Source organism: Plutella xylostella, chromosome Z (assembly GCF_932276165.1).
Source record: "Plutella xylostella chromosome Z, ilPluXylo3.1, whole genome shotgun sequence".
Classification (NCBI taxonomy): domain Eukaryota; kingdom Metazoa; phylum Arthropoda; class Insecta; order Lepidoptera; family Plutellidae; genus Plutella; species Plutella xylostella.
In genome coordinates, this window is record NC_064012.1 from 3,392,403 (window position 1) to 3,409,465 (window position 17,063).

Genomic DNA, 17,063 nt, shown 5'->3' on the forward strand with positions numbered 1-17,063 from the left:
GCGCAGGCCACCGTACCTATTAATTAAAATTTACAAATAAACATAATTTTGTTTTTAAATAACAGTTTAGTACAATTAAACATGATTGTTTAGCGTGATTTCCGACTTTATCCGACAATTAATTTGTAAACGATGGCCTAATTTCCTCCTACGTATAAAAAAGAGTGTAAGGTTTTTTTTTATAGATACAGTTTAATATAAGTAAGAAGATATTTGCAGAAGAGAAATGTTATAAGAGGATATTTTCTCTTGGCCTGGATTGCAGTAATAACATGGGCATTTCTTATCACAGAGTCATGTGTGGTGTTCTGATATTGAAATAACAGAGACACTAGCGAGTCTCAGCGTGATGTTTTACATAAACTTACTTTATTTATTTATTATAGGTATATATTCTTTACTGTAGGTACAAAACATAAAATGAAGTGCACAAAAAGTGGAAAACCAGTCAACAGTTCAGATTGTTTCCCAACGGTATTTTATACCTTTAATAATTATGTGACAAAACAAGCATTGTAATGTGTGTTCATATTATTATTATATTTAATAATATCGAGACGGGCCTAGCGCATTATACACTCACGATGAAAAAGTTCCACTGATTATAATACCAAATTACTCCTAAACGGAAAAGACTAGCTTAATAATGCCTGCAATATTGATCAAAATATGACCAACTAAAAACGTAAATACTTTGATCCAATTCATAATTAAATGTATAAAAAAAATATTTGGTGTTGACAATTTGTAAGTGGATCCTTTTCATTGCTTGTGAGTGTATTTGGATTGTGCACTTCTTTTGTGAATGGCATTATGCGCAAATCCCACAAGTTCAGTTCAAACGGAATAAACCCAGATTACCTCTCCTTTTCAGTGAACATTTTGTTGTATCCGCAATATATTTTATCATGGAATAAAAACTTCTCATTTTATGACACTCACTTAAATATTGATTTAACAGAGAGTTTTCTAGTGGTAGCTCAACTGAAACAATTGTCATTTTTGCCACTTGGTTAGCTAGAACGAGGTAAAGGGGTAAAAGTGGAATAGTCGCGACAACTATAACAGTTCTAAACGAAGGAAAGTTGGAGGCATGTTGTGGCAAACGCAAAACTGTGCTAAATAACATTATTATAACATTTCTCAACTCCAAACATATCTATTCATGCAGAAATGTAACTAATGAAAAGCCAGACACGTTCAGGAACTAGGAACAATGCGTATTTTAGTAGTTTAGCTCTCACACGTCACATAATTAGCGTTTCCAAAGTTGACTTTAGTTGAATGGTAACTTTACCTAGGCTGGTAATGCCGGCGTGTACCTCGCTGTTACACAAATGTGTTTCGTTCACAACTTGATGTTCATCATAAACAAACACAAATGTTAAGGCATACTTTAGTTGGGTTTATTCTGCGATTCGCAAATTTTAGTACTTTATCAATGTTTCTACTTTTTTAGCTAAACCAACGCAAAACTGTGTGATGCACTAAGGGCGGTTTTTAATGTATTTTGATTGAATTTTGGATTCGATCAGGTACTTTCTAATGATAGCCATGTAGAACTGATAGGGACATGAGTCATGTCCACGAAACACTTCAAAGAACCAAGCCCAAGCGTAAAATAATTAAAAAAAACTGTGACCCAGTAATTTGTTCGACTCCTGCCAAGTAATTCTTATTGAGTTTAAAAGGGGCATTCCCGGTGCTATCTGAGGCGAGGAGGTTTACTCTATACTGACGAAAAACGAACGAACGAGAGCTGTCGTGCAATCGGCACGTTTAATACAGCGAGAGGGAGTAGTGGCTCACGCAGCAGCGTTCCGAAACATTGTCTTTCATTTGTATAGAGTGACCTCCCTGGCTCACGCAACTCCGAATGGCTATGAATTGCATTCAAGTCTATCGCAGGATCCGCAGGCAGGGCGCCCCCCACCCCGTCCCCCCCCCGCCCCCTCCAGCCCGTTACCTCGCCTCCCGCCGCGCGCCGCCGCTCACAGCTTTGATGGTATTGTCCCGCAGCGCGATTCATAATGCGAACCATTGTAACTGGGATTTTAGTTAGATTTAATACGTAAATGTGTATGTAGAGAAGACTTTGGATCAATAATAACGTGTGATCTAATTAAAATCATTTTAAGTTGGTAAACTTTTTAGGTAGGTAAGTACATTGTCTACATTGTACAACGTGGCAAAAAAAGTTCCAGATTAAAGCATTTATAAAATCTTAAAGGATTAAACCAAGAACCAACCTAAACGCTGTGAAGCGATTGTCAAACGCCTTATGATTTTATTTTTATTATTATTTTATTTTTTATTAGTTTAATTTATACCAAAATAATGGTTTTAAGATTCAAAACCAAACCTTGAATACCCGTAGGGCTGACTTTTAATGGTCAGATAAGGGTTATCTTAGATATAATTCTGATGCTGTCGCGAACTCGCGACTAAATGTTTATACACTCACGGGCAATGAAAAAGTTCCACTCCCAAAATGCCGACCACAAACAACCCCAATTTTTTCAAACATTTAATTTAAAATTTGAACAAAATAGTTTTTAGTTGGTTCAAATTTTAAATTAAATGTTTGAAAAAATTGGGTAATGTCGAAAAAAGTACATTTAACAGAGCATCAGGATATTACCAATTAAAAACCGTTTTTAGTTGGTAATATCCTGATGCTCTGTTAAATGTACTTCAATGTTGCAGAAGGCGTTATTAAGTTAGCCTTTTCATTTTCAGTATAGGAGTAATTTGGTGCTTTTCTCAGTGGAACCTTTTCATTGCATGAGAGTGTATTTAGGTGGGTAATGACCAACTTTACGGACTGTAATGTAACATTGCCGGCGAGCATGTTACGCAACGCTGTGTTCTAAAATCTCGATGGTTTCCCTGTTACACTACGTACGGACTGCACGAATGCTCGCTGTGTAACATGTTACATTACACCTCGTAACGTTGCGTTGGTATATCAGTTCCCAGCTTTAGACAGTGACAACAACAATTGTATTCCTCGGATATAACTTGTTTGACCATTGAAATATCAGCCCTTAAGATTACAGATAGTTTCCCTCCTGTATAATTATTATATAATTGTATATTTATAATGTACTAGCTGTCCCCGCGCGCTTCGCTTCGCCTTAAAAAGTTTTCCCGTGGGAATTCCGGGATAAAAAGTATCCTATGTTCTTTCCCAGGGTCTAGACCGTATGTATACCAAATTTCATTCAAATCCGTTCAGTAGTTTTGGCGTGAAAGAGTAACAGACAGACAGACAGACAGACAGACAGACATACAGACAGACAGACAGACAGACAGTTACTTTCGCATTTATAATATTAGTTAGGAATAGGTATTGAAACAAATGGATGTAAAAATAGCAGATATAATTTATCTATTTGTACCATTTATGTATGAGTCAGTTCGTCTTTCGGCAGTCGGTTAAAAACAGTACCTGTTGTAATTAGATTAATTTCAAAGTTTCAGGATCGTACCAATGTACAAAAGATTCTGATTTGTTGGCAAAAAAATATCATAAGGATTTGTATCATATCGTCTCCACTTTATTTTTGCCTGTTTTCTCTACTTTAGCTGTTTATATTCAGGTGATTCCGATCTCTGGCTGAAAGTCATCATGCTTGTGCCATTGACCACAGTCTATAGGCTGTTTTTTAATCTCATTAACCCGTCAATTTATGACGGGACAATCGACTGTTGATGAACCCATGAACCCTCCATGAACCGTACAGAATCTGTCAATTTAGTATCTGAGAAAAAACAGTCTTGATCTTGAGGTCTATGTGTCTATGAGCAATAAAAAGTTCGAATCCTCCAAGCCTTATTTATGTTGCCAAAGTGAGAATACAGGAGCTCATTATAAACATAGTTTGTACTACCTTTACAAATTCGTATTGAAAAAATGATTTCGTTCTCTATACTAGGAAAAGTTAGAAACTATATAAATATATCTATGGAGAAAGAAAATCAAGTTCGCGAATTTTCCAACGTCGAAACGACCCGTCGTCGTAGAACAGAATATCACCCGAGTAACCCCTTTTCGGCTACCTACTATACCAGTTTTGCAACGCTCCGTATAAATACGAAGTCAGAGTAGAAAGTACGAGTAGAAATTAAACAAATAACACTACAACGACTTGTGAAATTCTCGGAAAAAATACATCCCGGTTGAATATAAAATTAACGACAAACCTAGGAAATAAATAAAACATCGCCGACTAGAACCCGATCTACAAAGGATAAAGCCTCTTTTTGCAGTTCCCGTCAGCTTTTTCCAACAAAATAATCTGGGAAAGCAATAAATGAAGCGGGAAGTCGGCCACGACACTCAGCGCCCCATCCCCGTAGCGCCCCCACTTGGCGCCCCCGTCGCCGACGCCCCCACCGACTTATGAACTCCAATTTAAACTACGTAATAACAGTTATATCAAAGGACACTTAACCTATCGCCTACATTTAATATTACTAACTGGGTAAGTACCCACCATACGTATATATTTAAACTAGTAATTAATAAAACGGCTGATGAGTTTTTTTTATTTGTCATAGGTTTTATTGATTGTAAGATGATGAAAAAGAAAATGATAGAATCTAGAACTATTCTGAACTTGATTCTTTGACAACGGTAGATTGTATTTCATAAACCAAGCTGCACAGCTTTCAAATAGCGATATCCGCACAGCATAAAATAAAAATAATAATCGAAGCGATTTTTTGGGTCTCATTGAGTGTCACAGACGTTAACAATGTATTATTATAATATTTACTTACAATTTTGTCAGTGAGGCGGTTAGCCCCGGATATTCGAGAAAGACACGTTTCTGATAGTGAGCAATGTTTCGTTACTAAATTACTATTCGATACTGATAAAATTATTACTTTGTTTATAAATCACTGAAGGCAAAAAACAAATCGATGACTAAAACTTTATATTACTTATTAAAAAATCACGTCCATTTCGTTAGTTATGGTTGTTAATCATATTTGTTACTCCGGTTTCGAATATTCCGGTTTGTAATAAAATAACAGGATATATATATCTATTCGATTTGATCAGAAACATATTCACTTCATATTTCATCCATATCGGGTACATTCAATAGGCTTTGCAAACGTACCAAAACTGATTGAAACTTTGCTGTATCTAACTTAGTAACTTATACGCTTAGGCTATTCGCTACAAAATCAATAGAGAACGTGCATGCAAGCCATCACTGTACCAATGAATCATTCCCCTACGTCAAACTATTCAAATAAAAAAGTACAACATTTTCCCACGAAAAGGGATTTCAAAAATACGCCACCAATTTTCATCGCAAACTTTTCTGTCGAATCCAAAGCGGTCCTAATTGAAATTGGTTGGCTTTAAAAATGGTTTCAGAGGAATGTTCGTAACAATGAAACGAAATATTGGATACATTTATGAAAAACTTTAGACAGGTGTGTGGTATATAGGTAATTATTTAATATGTGGGGACATCTTCACACACGGCCATCCGACCCCAAGCTAGGCAGAGCCTGTGTTATGGGTATCAGAGAGCTGATATATCTACACAAATACATAGATAGATACATATTATATATAAATATCAACGCCCGAGACCCGAGTACAAATACCTATCTGTCTTTAAAAAAATATGCCTGCCCCAGCCGGGAACGAACCCGGGACCTTCGGCATAGCAGCCAGGGCCACTAACCACTACGCCATCCGACCGCCATTTGATCTTGACATACCTAGGTACTTACTAACGATTGAGGAGTTAACAGTATTATTACAGAACTGCTATCACTCAGCCGGCATCTTTGTGTTTATATGTCAAAAAATCATCACTTGCCATAGTTGTGGTATGCACTCGAGATCTTCTTGACTTCACCGGTCATCAGTTTTTCGGCATATATGGCCACTGCCACTGGCTCGGGTTTCACTGAAGGACAACATCAAAACTGATCTCAGGCAATGGACATAAGCTCTGAAAATCTCCAAGCTGAAGTCTTCTGTTAAAAGAAAGAAAGAAACTGTAGAAAATGATTTCGAGAAGAATTTTTTCTACTTGCTTTTTAATACTAATTATTTCCTCTGAGATGGCATCCAATGCTCTTAATTACAAAGTTCCAATTAAAATGTACTACTTAACCCATATAAATGATTATGCCCAGTGGGTCGTCAACGGTCCAATGACCCCTGATCTCTGATACGATGGCCTGATACATGTTTTATTGCCAACCTGATTAATTGAAAGAAGTAATAATTTACTTAGTAAACGTATAATAGGGGTTTACAAGGCGATCCGGATGACTAGATGTCTTGGCCAGACCTCCACTTGCTGGTCACCGACAGAGAAGAATGGAAGCGAAACATTTTGGCATTATCACCCGAGATAAAAGTGATCTCAGCAAAATCTCGTAATAGGGAATATGCATGTATTTTTTTATGTTCTTATTCGATAGTTTTACATCGCTTTATTATAGTAATAAAAAAATCAACGCCAAAAAAAGTAATTTAAGGTATTTTTAAGAAAGTTAAAAATTTATCAACGCGTCCACCATAAACGCCCAAAACTTTGAATGAAGGAGTGTGACGTCATCGTCGACGTTTCACGGCTCAGAATAATGAGTCTCGCCAGTCGCGCCGACGCTCAGTTAGGCATAGACTATTATGAGATAGACATATCGTCACTCCGCCCTAAGAAAATCCGTCACGTTTCAAAGATTAAAAGTTACCGAAGTTTTTTTGTACTTTTCAACAATTATTAATTCGCTCAAATATCTATTATAATCAAAAATATTGATGGAGCATAATTCTGAAATAACAAAATTTATTAAAAATAATATTAGACCTTTATTTGAATCACTTGCATATTCCCTATTGACGATGATGTCCGTAATTCGTGAATCCCTGCTACCAACCCCGTACTCCTCGCAGGCGTAGCGGGAATGAAGGGCACATAGCAGTATTAAGCTTAGCTGGTAAAAGTAGATAGATAGAAGTAGGTTATTGTCTCCTGCTGGCAACGGGTGCGTATTGCGACGTATAAAAACGAAATGTATAATAATAATAACGTTCACAACATATAATGAACGTTATGTATAACAACAAAATCTATATTTTCATAAGGTATAAGATTCAATTGGTATAACATACATTTTATAAAATATAAAAAAATATAATGGTTTTACCTTTTTTGGCATAAGATTTATTTGCCTAATCTCGTATTGCATAGTAACGTTTGGTCAAAGTCTCGTTACGCCGAAAATCGTATGGCATAAATCTCGTTTAGTAAAAAGTTATTTCGCATAACATTGTTTACCATAATAATGATATTGCCAAATCTTGAATAGCCTAATAATGCTATGGCATAGGTTTATACAAAGTAATAATATTCGTTTGGCTTTAACTTTGACGGAGCGTCTCCCTACATAGCGCAAACTGGTGCCTTGTATTGTTTCCGCTGTTTGGAAAACGCTCCGCTCCGCTTCGCTGCGCTCCGCTTTGGTTTTTATGAACATGTGCACCTAACACGCTCCTCCTCGCTTTGCTCGTGTCGCACCTATTTTTAGGTTTCGATCTCATGGGGTTTGTAATAATTATATTGGTCTTTAACTTTCGATTTTTTGATCATACAATACTCGTATCGTGATTTTCGGGATGTAGGAGAAAAATACCACAAATTGTACATTTACTACATACTTAATATATTATTTATTAAGATAACATTAGGAGAAACAAGATTATATATAGGTATAGACGAACATAAATTTGAGCAAACGAAACTTAGGTGTTTAAAGATTGTGCCTAAAGAGTTTTAGACGAAACGAGCCTTATGCCACATAAGTCTTGGCAAAGTGATGGTTCGGCCAAAAAAGTTTAGACCATACGAGTTATGCGAAATGAGTTTTGGCCAATAAAGATTATGCGATATGAGCGGAACCCAAATATAATACTTACGAGGACTAATATCAATTCGTATAACATACATAACGTATATCGTTTAAAATATATACTATCATTTAGTATAAAGTTCATAAAACATACTAACATAATCTGTGTTTAATTACCCAACACCGTCAAACCCCCGAGCACCAAAACATAAAGATAGGTGCGACGACGAGCAAAGCGAGGAGGAGCGGTTAGGTGCACATGTTCATCAAAAGCAAAGCGGAGCGCAGCGAAGCGGAGCGGAGCGTTCCCCCCACATAACGTCAATAATAATGAAAATACGATACGACAATCTTTTATACTTTTTGTGCATTATACATTATGATTATTAAATCAGCTGTAGAATATATTATGTTATAAACGTTATATATTATAAACGTTATGCTTTTTAATCGTTATATCAATTGAAATTATACTTTTTGAACGTTATTCTTTACGAAATTATGTATTTAGTAACTATGGCTTTCGTTTGTTATGCACAGTGATTGTTATACTTAATAAATTTATATCATATGGGCGTATACCTTGTGAATGTTATACCATTCGTTTTTATACCTCGTATTACTTACCCGCTGGCAACGACTCAAGGCTCGTTTACACAGTGCGAGCTGCTGCCTGGCCAGTAGACAGCTACTCGGTTTGTGTACTCGTACGCCAGTAGCTCGGCTCGCCTTTGCTGTCTACACGACACCCAGTCCCAATCCGAGTAGAGTCGCGATGTCAAGTGAACTGCCGATCGTGTCCAAACGATGCGACCGACGGCCGAGCCGCTGTCATGGCGAGTTGCTGCCGGGCGGGCAGGCGAGTGAAAACAAAAAAATTTTGAAGTAACTCGGATGTGAGCTACTGACCAACTCGCACGTACGAGTTACTCGTAAGTTACGTCCAAACAGTGCGAGTTACTGCAGTGCAGCTACTCGGAAGGCTGACTCGTACGCTAGCTCGCACTGTGTAAACTAGCCATCAGTTTTGTTTACCTGCCTTTTGACAGATGCATAAGTTAGGGCTTGTACACAAAACTGCGATGCAACGTCGCATTGCAAAAAACTGCGACAGTAATCAAGCATGCGGCCTAAAAAACTGTCAAAACCGTCGCAGTATTTGCGATGCGACGTCTCACCACAGTTTTGTGTACAATTAAGCCCTTAGGTATTTGACAGCGCTAAATATCAGCTCACCGTGTGTCGGTTTCTGTGGCAAGAAAGAACCAACGTGTACAGTTTTTATTATACATTTAACTCCTGCAAGCGTCTGTAAATGTGAGTGTGATCGTCCACAATTGCATTAAAGCTAGATATGCATGGAATATTGGAGAATGGATATCATAGCTGGGGGATCTAACCCAGTGTTGGTTTATGCATAAAACCATCACTTGCACAAGCGGTCTTCTGACCCAGATCTGGAATAGCAAATTGTTTGACACGCCATTCTCCGTATCGCCTCATTTCACTGCGACAAACGTATATATACCTTACTACTTATTGATGTTTGAAAATGTATTTTCGCTATGTCCACAATGATTTGATTATACAGGGTGATTGGTAAGTCGATTTATTCCTTTAAATGGGTTGTAGTTGAAGGCATTTCCAGTCGATTGAACCACATAATGCATTATCCGAAAGTCAACCATTTCTGAGTTATTTAAGTTTTAAGTTTTTTTTAAGAATTTTGCCAATATTTTTGTTTAAAAGCAAAATATTTCAAAATCTAACGTTTTTTTTTTTTATTGTTTTGCATTGGTGACACCTTAGTCAACTAATCATAATCATTAAATGCGCATTATTTAACTTAATTTAGACACAGTGCTTCAAAATAGTTGAAACGTTAAGAAAATGTTAAGAAAGGTGAAAACAAAAAAGCTAAATTAATAAAGAATTTTATCTGACAATTTTTCAGGCACTACAGCTTAAAAACATTATCAATTTATAAGCTTTAAAATGACATATTCCAATATAAAATCGATTAAGGTATGACCGAGATATAGCCAAAACAACCGCATAGGCGGACAAATCTCAGTAGGGAAACGAACGATTTTGTTTACATTTTAAGGTGAAATGCCTTATAACTGGACTTTTTTAAATTAGCTTTTTTATTTTAATTTTTGGTAACATTTTCTTAATGTTTCATCTATTTTGAAGCACTGTGTCTAAATTAAGTAAAATATTGAACAATTAATGATTATGATTAGTTGACTTAGGTGTCACCAATGCAAAACAATAAAAAAAAACATTAAAAAAAACGTTAGATTTTGAAATATTTTGCTTTTAAACAAAAATTTTGGCAAAATTCTTAAAAAAACTTAAAACTTAAATAACTCAGAAATGGTTGACTTTCGGATAATGCATTATGGGGTTCAATCGACTGAAAATGCCTTCAACTACAACCCATTTAAAGGAATACATCGACTTTCCAATCACCCTGTATATAGCTACAGAATATAATAATATATAATTCTTACTATACTCAATATTTCTACTCGCCTCTACGGGAGGTTGCAAAAATCATATAGAAAGCCACTTTTTTAATCTAAGTACAACTTTTGGAAATTCGTTGCGTCCGGGACATAGCCTCATCTCATGCACTTCTTGTTTTAGAGCTTTACTGAAAAATGGTCGGGTTGGGTACAATGCGCGTGAGAGTTGAGTTCTGCATTCCACGTTCTGTGTATCCTATGCGGTGGCTTAGGATGAATAAAGGTGGGTGAATGAAGACTCGGAACTCTGAACGTAGACTACGTGCAATGTGGCCGACGCCTAAATTATATCTCCATTTTTTTATGATTATTAATTTGACTTTACATCTTGTGTTGATTTAGTTTGCATTGAAAAGCGTCCACAGCCACACGCACAATACATACATTAATTTCACTTGGTTGTTTTAAACGAACGTGGATTGATGCATACACCGAGCATGTCAGTCAGATGGACATGATGGCGCGAGGGCCCGCGGCGCCGCGGTGAGGAATTGACGGGCATCCAATACTCACCCGACTCACCAATAAATGTACATTAGCCCGCTTCATCCGACCCGGAACACGGTGAATTTATTCATTAATTGGACATGGAGGCCATGTTGAATTTTCGACGGTTTTTTGTATCTTTTTTAGGTGAAGTTTAAGTTTACCAAAATAACGACTAAATACAGTGTTTACTTAATATACGTAATAATAAGTACTTACTCACTTTGAAATTGCAAAAACTTTATCAATACCTACATAAGCGTACCTACGCTTTATAAACAAAGTTATGTTCACTGGCAATCAATACTTGAGTATAAAACCAAAGTGTCCCACCGACAGTAAAGTGACGTGATTACTGATTACAGGGTCTGGAGAAAAACTTACACAAACACTCTTTTCTACCGCATAACACCTGTCTTATGTGACGGGTATAAAATTCTTAATATAGCAGCCATATTATTGTCTACTAATATCTACAAAGACTTTTTAATCAAACACTACAATATTGTTTTAAATAATAGCGTACAATGCCTGAAATACGTTTGAATGAAAGTGATTCCTAGAATTCAGTTTACATAAAGCTTGTTTACAATCGAGCAGCAAACCATATACGTTTATATGTGTACCAATATACATTAACTGAAGCATGATTGGACCACGCCCAACTCAATGCTATTTATCTCCGCAAATACCTGCCAATACAAATGCAGAAACTGATTAATTCCCACAAATATTATACAAATACATTTTAAACTTTTCGCTATTTTAACGTAGGGATTGGACTCATTATACTTAATCTATGTTTGTCCGCATTCTGAATGGATATAACTTTTATATTCAGTATAAACAATTTCTGGTGACATTCATAATTAATACAGACATGAAAACTGTTTCGAAAAAAGAGGGATTTGCAAAATTTTACGATTGTGTGCATGTGTGAGCTCACAGCTCTGGTGCAAGGCCCAATACATATTACGCAAATATTAGTTTTTTTTTTATCTTCGGTGTACATAGTGCTGTTATCTTTCAAAAATAAAAAAAACCGGCCAAGTATAAGCTGGACTCGCGCACTGAGGGTTCCGTACAAGTCTACTTACCTGAGATAGTTTTACTTTCGTCATACGTAAATTTTTTCATATTTTTTTGACCAACCATATCCAACAAAAACCAGCAAGGGTAACTAACAAACGGGTACTTGAAGTTATCAAAAATTTGCACTTTGAAGCCTTATACATCGTAAACCAATCACTGAATCAAATGGTTTCAGCATAACTACCTATAATATTTTTGAAAGGCCTACTCAACGATACCCTCCACCATCAAAACAACCGTTTCCGAGAAAAAGGGTGGGGACAGACAGACGGACAACAAAGTGATCCTGTAAGTTGTAAGTGTCACCTTAAGAATTGCTATACAACCCTTGCAACACACATTAAATATAAAGTTTGTGTGAATGTGAACAGATAGAATATACTATTGATGTACCTTTTTATATTACAATATTCTTGTATACGTACATCGTACATGTACCTAAGAATCACCTAGTCGAAAAAAGTTACACATTTCCTAAGGGCGGACTTTAACAAAAGAATTAGCTACTGAACTAACTATGACAGCTTTGAGGTTAACCGCTGCTGGCGAGACTGGTGACTGCCGCCGCCGCCGCCACCGCCGCCGCGATGAGATTTCTCCAAAATAATAATTATGTGAGTACTGAAATTCTAATCTCCTATAACCTCTGATACTATGGTCCTTTTACCAAACACCAAACGTCTTTAGAATATTAAATACATTATTTACAACAAAGCAAACAACTGTCCGCATTTTTTTAACTCTCAAAGCGTTTCAAGTTCAACGAGGTCAAAAAATCTTGTAACCGAACTAATTAAAACAAGAGCTCAGTGGTAGCAGTGGGGTGTTATTTGTCGAGACTATTGTCAGAGTAACTACACCGCGGCGCTCCATAGGCTGCATCGAAATGATGAATGATTGTGTGAAATTATATCCGTCCCCGGGCATATGTCAGGCTAATGGCAGCTGTCAAATCGTGTAACAACACGTAGAGATTAGGGGGTGCGCTGTGCAGTGCACTCATGAATAAATGGGGAGGTCATTAGTAGCCACTAGGCTAGCTGCCGTAGGCTGCCTGCGCGTTACTCAATGTCACTTAGTCACGGAATCACAGACTATTTGAGCAGGCCTAGTCAAATCCTATTCCTACTACCGTCAGATTTGTAAGCTCTGCACTTTTGTGCATTTTCAAACTGCATAGTTAACAAACAAAATGTTTGAATTAATTATATGTGTATTTTATTCTAGTGGTGGAACAATATTCAGATATAAAAAAATATTTTTGTGAGTTTGTCAAGCTACTTAGGTATACATCTATTTTTGACTTTATCTACTACTTTTATTACTATGGTCTCATACGAGACGTATCAGACCATAGTAATAAAAGTAAGGGCTGATTTTTCATGGTCTGATAAATGTTATCTGAGAAATAGAAGTTGTTGCTGTCACTGTCTAATTCAAACATTCACACCGGACTGAAAATCTGAAGTTCTTAGATTTTTTGTTTTAGTTTTCATATTTTGGTAAACTAGTTAAATTAAACTATGTAACCCCTACAAATATAACTTGTACCTAAACAATGCTTGTTACTTTTTCATAAAAAACAGCTGGGCCATTTTTTATTATTTTTAAGTAACTAAATTTAATATTTTTGATATTATCTAAAACAGAAGTCTTAGGATTTTCTTGCCTCCGTTCTTCTCCAAAGACACAAAAACAAAGCCCCCTTTCCGAATGGAGAATAGTTTGTAAAAATTTACGTTCATCAGAAATTTTTATATTTATACAATGAATAAAAACATTTGACTTTGACTTTGACAATAATAATACACATAATATATTTTGCGTAATTTTGTGCTTGTAAGAGTGTAGGCTTTAGAAATTCTAAAGAAATTAAGAATTCGACAGCTCTAAAATTTGAAATTCTGCCTTCAGAATCGACATAATTAATTATCGAAAATAAAGACCTATGCATGAAATATTAAATTTACCATTATATTCAAAAACAATCTTATATCCTTAGTGTTTTTCTTAGAGGGTCATTTATAATTTAATATTTTTTTAAGATGTTAGTACAATTACTGATCACAATTTTAAATTCGATTTTCCATTAAAGATTGATTTATGAGCATCAACAAAAGCAATCATTGGACGCCGAAATGGCGAATTTACAATCGAAACTAAAAACGCCAAAACGTTGCGAACCCTGTATTCAATTCTGGAATTCGGGGCTATGAAGTAAGGCGGCGGATCGCACGATGTGGCAACGTGGCGGTGGGCGTGGAGGCGGAGCGGCAACGCCGCGCGGGCGGGCGGCGGGTCTGCATACACCGGTGACGTCACCGCTTCGCTGCAGCCCATCAGCTGATTCCAACTACACATGCGTCGGTACTGCGCTACAACTACCTACAAACACGGTTCCAGGAATTACGCTCGCTTCGACTAGACATCACGAGATATTTTCATTCAAGGATTTTCCTACTAGACTGGTTATTTTAAATTTATGCTTTTTATTTTGACTCACGTATTATTATTGTTGTGTGTGCTTCTTGGCGTCTTCTTTGTACGGTGTTTAACTAATTATAATAACGATTGGCAGTCAAAATTAAGGACTGAAAAATGATTGTACAATCGTGGATTCTTACTCTATCTATTTCTATTTCTACACAGCTGTCGCATATATCGATATTTAATATAATACGGCACACACAATCTGAATTCCAATCCTATATAAAAATAATAAAAATAACTGACGATAATATTTTTATATTTTGCGAAAACTGCTACGACTGGTTTCGTAGCAATGTGCTACGGATTCCGTAGCGGCGTAGCACTCGAGGCGTAGCACTCGGCTCGTAAGTCGAACAGAGAGGATTAGAAAATACCGGAATATTTGAGCTCGTGGTTGAAATGTAAATTGTAAACAGAAGCATTTTCTAGCGAGCCCCAGCAAAAGCTCTCTCACATCTGGTTATGAGTGAAATACGGAGAATGGGAAAAATATGATGCTTCGTTAATTCATTTTCATTCGTAATCCTCTTTCGCGTCTAATGTCGGTATCAATTGTGAAATGTTGGTTGCAATTTTGTGAATTCACATTGGATTATTATATACATTTTTATTAGTTGACTATTTTTTGCACAGTGGAACATAATTAGTTTCAAATAATTTGACTCGAAGCTTCACCGTGCAATAATAAAGTACCTAATATATAAGTATATATAAGATTTCAAATGTTATGCCGTCTCGAAAAGAAGGGTCATGTTAAGGCGGTTTCCGAAGGGCTAGTACGGGGCGCATTTAAGACGTGACAAGAGTTTTGCATCGCGCTCACTCACATCGCGCAGCCTCAGCGAGCGCGACGGATAACTCTTGTCACGTCTTAATAGCGCCCCGTGCTACAGGGCCAGATTAGCTTATTTATCAGAGTGTATACGGTCGTTGGAGACGTTTTTTAATCGTACTCAGACGGGGTTAGAAGCATATCAACGCTTGTACAAAAGGAGCCATACGCTCTAAGTACAAGCTCTTTAAAAAGTATGGCAAAAATATGCGAACCTGAAACCTGATTACTATTATCAACTCATTTGATAAACAATACGAACAAGATGAGCAGAAAACAAAGCTTTTACTACAACTTTACTGTTCGCATTTTGTTTACTGTCAGACTGACATAAACATTTTAAGTTCAGCCTAATACCAAAAAAAATAAGAATGAATAAAGTCTCAAACCTAAGTTCAACCTAATAAAAATAAATTATGCTAATGAATAAAGTCTCAAATCTCCTAACCGACGTTTTTTTTGCACCGACACTCCATCTCGTTTGTTCATTGTTTATCAAACACTCGCATACTGCAGCACCATCACTGGTGGTCGTTGCCGCTACTACCTCTAAAACACATCTTGTTATAGGTAATCTGTGACCTCTTTAATCCCGAAAGATTTTCATTATTATAAAATATAGCTGTTCCCGCGAGCTTCGCTTCGCCTTAAAAAGTTTTCCCGTGGGAATTCCGGGATAAAAAGTATCCTATGTTCTTTCCCAGGGTCTAGACCATATGTATACCAAATTTCATTCAAATCCGTTCAGTAGTTTTGGCGTGAAAGAGTAACAGACAGACAGACAGACAGACAGACAGACAGACACAGTTACTTTCGCATTTATAATATTAGTTAGGATAGATGTTCCCTCGAGCTTCGCTTCGCTTTAAAAAGTTTTCCCGTGGGAATTCCGGGATAAAAAGTAGCCTATGTTCTATCCCAGGGTCCAGACCGTATGTATACCAAATTTCATTTAAATCCGTTCAGTAGTTTTGGCGTGAAAGAGTAACAGACAGACAGACAGACAGACACAGTTACTTTCGCATTTATAATATTAGTTAGGAAGTTAGGATTAGGATTGATATTTGGTGCGAGACACCTCTGACTTCGGTGATTATAGTCGTGAGTGTATCCTACTTATATATAAAGGCGAAAGTTTGTGTGTATGTTTGTTACTTCTTCACGTCAAAACAGCTGAATCGATTTAAATGAAATTTGGTATGGTGTTAGCTGACACCCTAGATTAACACATAGTTACTATGTTACTTTTTATCCCGGAATTCCCAAGGGATAACTTTTTAAAGCGAAGCGAAGCTCGCGGGAACAGCTGGTATTAGTTATATTTGGCCAAAAACACCTCGAATCGTTATCTCATTGTTGGAGCCCGCGCCGACCGCGTAACGTGTGTTGCGCGGCGTAGCACGGTGGCGTTACGCGACGGCCAGACGAGTCGACGCCGCACCCACTCTCCTGAACTTAACGTCGTATTATATCATCGTAATATATTAAATTAGATCCACGAAACATGCGTATTATGTAACAGACCAGAGGTATATGGCTGTAAGGCAATCATATACTAATATAAAAGAATAAGATACGACCTAGCTCTCCCAAAGTTGAAGCGTGCAATGTTACGAATATAAGTAGGTATATTAAATATAAATCTTGTACAAAAAATATCGATTATTAACATTATAGTGCTTTACTAGCTGACCCGCCGCGAGCTTCGCTTCGCCTTAGAATGTTTTCTTTCCCATGAA

The 17,063-nt window shown here is 36.8% G+C and overlaps 1 protein-coding gene across 10 annotated transcripts in view; it reads right to left on the bottom strand.

Annotated features, from left to right (window-relative positions):
• LOC105392050 (glucose transporter type 1) overlaps positions 1-17,063 on the bottom strand; it is an 86,245-nt gene that overhangs the window by 63,900 nt on the left and 5,282 nt on the right. The gene's annotated exons all lie outside the window — the stretch shown is intronic.